This window comes from Haliotis asinina, chromosome 15 (assembly GCF_037392515.1).
Source record: "Haliotis asinina isolate JCU_RB_2024 chromosome 15, JCU_Hal_asi_v2, whole genome shotgun sequence".
NCBI lineage: Eukaryota > Metazoa > Mollusca > Gastropoda > Lepetellida > Haliotidae > Haliotis > Haliotis asinina.
This window is the reverse complement of record NC_090294.1, coordinates 25872445-25878265: the sequence shown is the minus strand read 5'-3', so window position 1 is coordinate 25878265 and position 5821 is coordinate 25872445.

The window sequence follows — 5821 nt, the reverse complement described above, 5'->3', positions numbered from 1 at the left end:
ATGCTGGTGATGAACATGACCCGAATTGAGACCTTTAGCTTACATGAAGCACGAAATTAAATATACTCTTAAAAAAAGTAAGGGATAATGAGCTTTCAATTTGGATAGGAAGTGTACACGTAAACCAACGTTTCAAGGAACGTTATGAACGCACCACAATTTCCCTCTATTATCACCCTAAACACAACTCATGATATGCACGTGCGCAACGCAGTAGCCCCATAAACGTGCATGGGGTCCCATTGGGGTCATTCTTGATTTTGACGTTTTTTCAAGAATGTTGAGATATCACTTAGAACATTAATTTTGACACTCATCATATATCATACATTTGTTAGTGTTTGTTTCTAGTCGTTTGTTTTAAAATGAAAATCGTATACTTGCAAATTACATGTCATACATCAAAAGCGACTACATTCCAAATAACTATGGTTGTAAATAAGTGGAAATGGTGATGCACTCTCAAAACATTTAATAATATTATATAAACATTTATTGACTCAGACAAATCTCCAAAATATTTTAATCGTAAATAAAAAATTGAAGACCCCCTACTTTTTTTGAAGAGTATATATGGTTTGATCAATGGTAATACAAGAAAGGAACTCTTTGTGTAAGAAGTTTGTAAAGTCGCACCTATTGCAATATAGAAATTGTCTGTCCATAAAGATGTTCTCTGCAACTTAGGAATAACAAGTTTTTAGAACTTCTCCATTTTGCAGGTGATCGCAATATAAAACTGATCTAAAATGAAACGAATATATTTTTTCAAAGATTAATTACTTTACGGTACCATGGGTCATAATGTCTATCACCTTTATCATTTTTTGCATGCAATGCCCATTATCTATGACAATGCCTATAATCTTACTCTTGGTATTTGGGTATTGTAGTACTAATATGCTGCCTTGCACTGAGAACGTTGGTGCTTACACGATATAATTAAACTTTTCAAAAACCATTTTCTTTCCATTCACTTATTCGGAGTAACCATGTTGTCATTACATGTACCTGTGGAGATCCAAGTTAAATTCAATCTTCAGCAGCCCATACTTGTCGTAAGAGGCGACTACTGGGATTGGTCGTTCAGGTCTGTTGACTTGGTTGACACGTGTCATGGTATCCCCAGTGCCTTGATTGATGGCCAGGATACCAATCACTGGATTGTCTGGTCCGGACTCAATGCAGACCGATGTCATATATTGTAGTGCCGCGTTAATCAAACAATAAAGAAATCCATTCCGAAATGAAAATGATTGTACATATGCCTACCTGTTTTCGATCCTTGGTTAAATTTGTCGAAGCAGCCTATCTTTTGGTGAGAGGGAGCACGAACGGTGGTCAGATTGGACTTGTATTCGTATAATTGTACCTGATCGTGTGGTCGTTGTATTTATATGGTCTCTGGTTTATATGGTTCAAATGCGATTTGTAACAGACACCAGTCACAGTGATGGACGTTGTCTGATTATTTTGGGACTATAGACTCTATGAGTGTTTATTTCATCTGATTGGTTAAATGGCAACTTGACCTTAAACAACTTGATAAAATCATGTGTGACCTCATGTGAAGTCAACGTGACGAGCCACAGACCTCATTTGACTAAATATAGAAATGTAAGTGAATGTTGTAATGCATTGTGACGATACTGACTCAGAGTTGTTTCCCTTATCAAACAGTGAGTGAGTTATAATTTATAATCACATTGGCAATATTTCAGCCATATCATGAATTAGATTCTAAAAAAGCTGCCAACGAAGAGCAGTAAACTAGATTATCACAGAATGAGAATCAAAATTGAAAACTACCTTGGAACCGTTAACAAACTGTTATGGAAAATGCACAAAATTGTCAAACAGTATGAGAAAAGAAGGGTAACTAATGTCACCATAAATCATTCATTGATTTATCGACTTGGACAAGGCATATTCATCTCCGTCCCGACTCAACCTCAAGTGAAGCCAATGCTTATATGGGATTGTATTTGACAAAGAATTTTACACGATCTGATTGTACATTAATGCTTGCTTTTGCCTCGGAGGCAAGAAGGGTAAACTGTACTAAGCTCATGTGGTAACCGTTCAACGTGACCTTAGGGTATTACAATGACCATAGTTGACGATGTAGACCGTAGTCCACGCAATGGTCATACAAAGCATACATACCTCTCGAAAACTGGGGATTTGATTCGATTTCTGTGGTCAGTAAAGTGAAACTGAAAATGCATGGTATTCCCTGAAATAATTGAGAAAGGCTTTAAGGCAAATATGTAAATTTAAATGAGTATGTTGACATGATTCTCTGTCAGTCTGAAACCTCCTTGCCCTACGACCCCTGAAGGTTCGGATTAGAATAATGGCTTTCAGTAACCCATGCTTGTAAGAAGCAACTGACGAGATCGGGTGGTCAGACTCATTGACTTAGTTGACACATGTCATCGCTTCCAAATTGTGTAGATAGATGCTCATGCTGTTGATCACTGTACCGTTTGTGGTTCAGACTCGATTATTTACAGACCGCGGCCATAAAGCTGGACTATTGTTGATTACCTGACTCACGCCTTGCCCTTGCCTTGCCCTGAATGTGCCTCGGTAGACTACCGATCAAAGTAATATTCCACGTATTTCTTTATATCCTCAAAATTTCTAAGCCGGTCTTGTTTATGCTGCCCTTCATCAGTCACCACACATTCTCAATATTCTTAAGATCTAGGTTGAAGCTGGGCAAGTCTATAACTAGAACATTCCTCCGAAAACCATTTTTTCTGGATTGTTATCGTGCTGGGAAATCCAATTATCTTCTTACCTGGGGCTGATGGAAGGAAGCCAGACAGAACTTTCATCAGAAAAGAAAACTTTATCCAAATCCTAATTTTCGTGAGCCCTAAACCAGTTTAAACTGTTTTTCGCGTTGAGAGCTTTTCCACCCAGTTAGGTCTTTGTAATTCTTTTCTAAGGGGTTCATTACAATCATCTAGAACCAGCTTTAAAATGGGAGACGTCTGCTACACGAAGGGAGAGAACTCTTGATGTAGACGGGTTTATTCTTAAACTTACAAGAGTTGCCTCCCATATTCACGAGTACCGTACTCATTCTAAAATTCCATCATCAGTATTAGGAAACAAAGGTGTTATCCATAACTTCTTGGAAAACTGTATTCCAACGAAACAAAAGCTCTCATAGCTATAGCTATCCATAGTGTCAGCAATGACAGACAGCGATACCCTTGATATGTTTATCTACACATACCCACTCCACCCTCATCGCCCGGCCCCACCCAAAACGTCACTGTGGACTCAGACCCTTGAAGATCTGGGTTAGAACTGATCTTCAGGCACCCATACTTGTAGTAAGAAGCGACTAAATGGAGGGCAGAGGTCAGGGACGCTGAGCCAGTTAACACGTGTCCTCGTATCCTAATTGGGTAGATCCCTCATGATTCTGATCACTGGATTGGCCCGTCTAGAATGGATTATTCATATAACTGAATTATTTCTGAATGAGGCATAAAACAACAAACAGTATGGGCCGTAGACTGCCCTCAAACGAACGCGGACATTCATTCAACTGAATGAATGACCGATTATTTCACCTCATAAAATTTCTGACCCCGTGCCACGACAAATACCACCGCCTTGAACCATGAAGCCAGAATCACCAGAATAGAATCCGTGTTGCACTCTGTACATCAGGTACTACCCAATGGCTCTTGACCAACCAACCCGGAACTTCCGCAACAAAAGCTATCAATACTACCCCAAATACTCTGGACAAAGCCGCGAGGGACGATTGCCATGCTTCGCTAGTCACTTAACAATACAGCTGATACTATCAGATCTGGAAGTAAAGCACTCCAACCCGTGAACATACAGATGGCATCGACAAGTTAAAGATTATAATTTAAAGCATCTTTTCATAGAAAATAGAACGACTGTGTCTGCTATGTGTTGATGGAAATGCGCTCTTTTCAGTGTTGTCATAATGTGTTGAAGTTGTAAATGGAAACGTCTCTGTTCAAACATTTGTTTTTTTAGTTAAAAAAAAAGAACCACAATTCCATTACCTAGTTACCATAGAGTTGATTTAATGCTGAATTAATGTAGAGCATACACCCCCCTGCTATACACCAGGACCCTTATTCTCGAAACACTATGAATTCGTAACTTTGATCGAAGCCAATGCGTTAAGAATGGGCCTAAGAAGTTCATAGGCTACAAACGTTTCTAGAATAAAACGCCAGGAACATTTCCCAACTGATACACAATATCTCCCTGTGACTAGGTCTGTTCATGTCATGGCGGATGTGACAATTTAACTTTCAGATGATCAACTTGCGTCCTCTGTCGAGCACTATTTCAACAACTCCAGCCTTTAGTGATGACATTTCACATCTTTTGAGGTAAAATTCAGCCATGCTTCTTTAAAAAGCGCCATGCGATTCATACTTAAAAGGTTTTCGATGGTGCACGCAATTAAAGGTCTCATAAAGCTTTCAAAACGTTTTATAGTGGACGCAAACGCACAAGTGACAAAAATGATGTTCAGTACAATTCTCTACTTTGTGGAAATACATATCTACGATTTTTTAAAGAAATTAGCCAACTTTTCTATGTTGTGTTCATAACTGGTGCCACCGGTTGGGCTGCAATATCTCACATTTGATATCAAGACTATTTTGATGAACACATGAACATATGAACACATTCCTGTTTACAGTCGGGATTGTACAATTGGCTCTACCATTTTTAGGATTGTGAAAGTGTATTGCCGGTAAAGATCCTGTTAAACATTAAAAAGATTCCCAAGAAACTTGAATTGTAAGAGTCCAAATTACAAGTTTAATATAGGGCGTGTGATATTTTGAGCAGCATGGGATGTTTCTCATAAGATGAACGGATAACTGCCTGTGCCACCCCCAGGCGATGGGACTGTGTCTGTGTTCCTCTTCTTTGTGAGTGTTTAGACATGCATGACAATGTTTGTAGGTTTTGTCTCGTCTACACGAATGAATATTGAGTTTAATGGGAACAGCGCAGCATGGTCCACCGCCATGACCGTGTAGTGCTTATATTACCCTGGAAAACATATGATTTCAGAGTATTAAACCTGGCCATAGATGGATGTTTTGTTGCCTTTAATTTCATAGTGCCTACCAACATGTCCGGTTTCGTGAAGGAAGTAGTTTCTCATTGGCTGGAGGTGAGCGAATTACAAATGAGAATCCAAAATATGATTCACTTTAAAGAGATGAATACAATTTAATATATTTGTATATTTTTCTGCTTCAGCTTTGTAAACACGTGCCTGAAATAGGTCACTGTTCGTCTTGAAGGAGTGGTTGTTGTTTAATTTCACATCCACAGTCACAGTGAGTGAGTGACTGAGTTACGTGGGCGTTTTGAAATCACTAAAAGAGGCTAACAAAGTTAGCGTTCGTTTCACAATCTGATTACGACGCAGAAGCATTTTTTCTGATTTAAGGATACTTCGAAAGTGTGTTTCTGGTATGACGCAAAACCAGTTTTTAAATATTTTAGGATGTTTTTTGAAAGTCTTGCTAATCTACACACTGTATTGCCGCAGTGATCTTCACGGTGTCTGGAAAGTGTTGCGAGAGTCTTTTGATGAGACTATTAAATATCTCCGTTCGTTTGTTGATATGATTCATGTAGTACCCATTACACTGCTCGTATATTCAGTTGGCAGCTTCTCGTACCATGGGCCGGAATTCCTGTTGATTTAAATACTCCATAACTCGATATCATTTGCTTGCTAACGAGGGTACTATTGACTCCTATTTCCATCAACATATACAGAGTG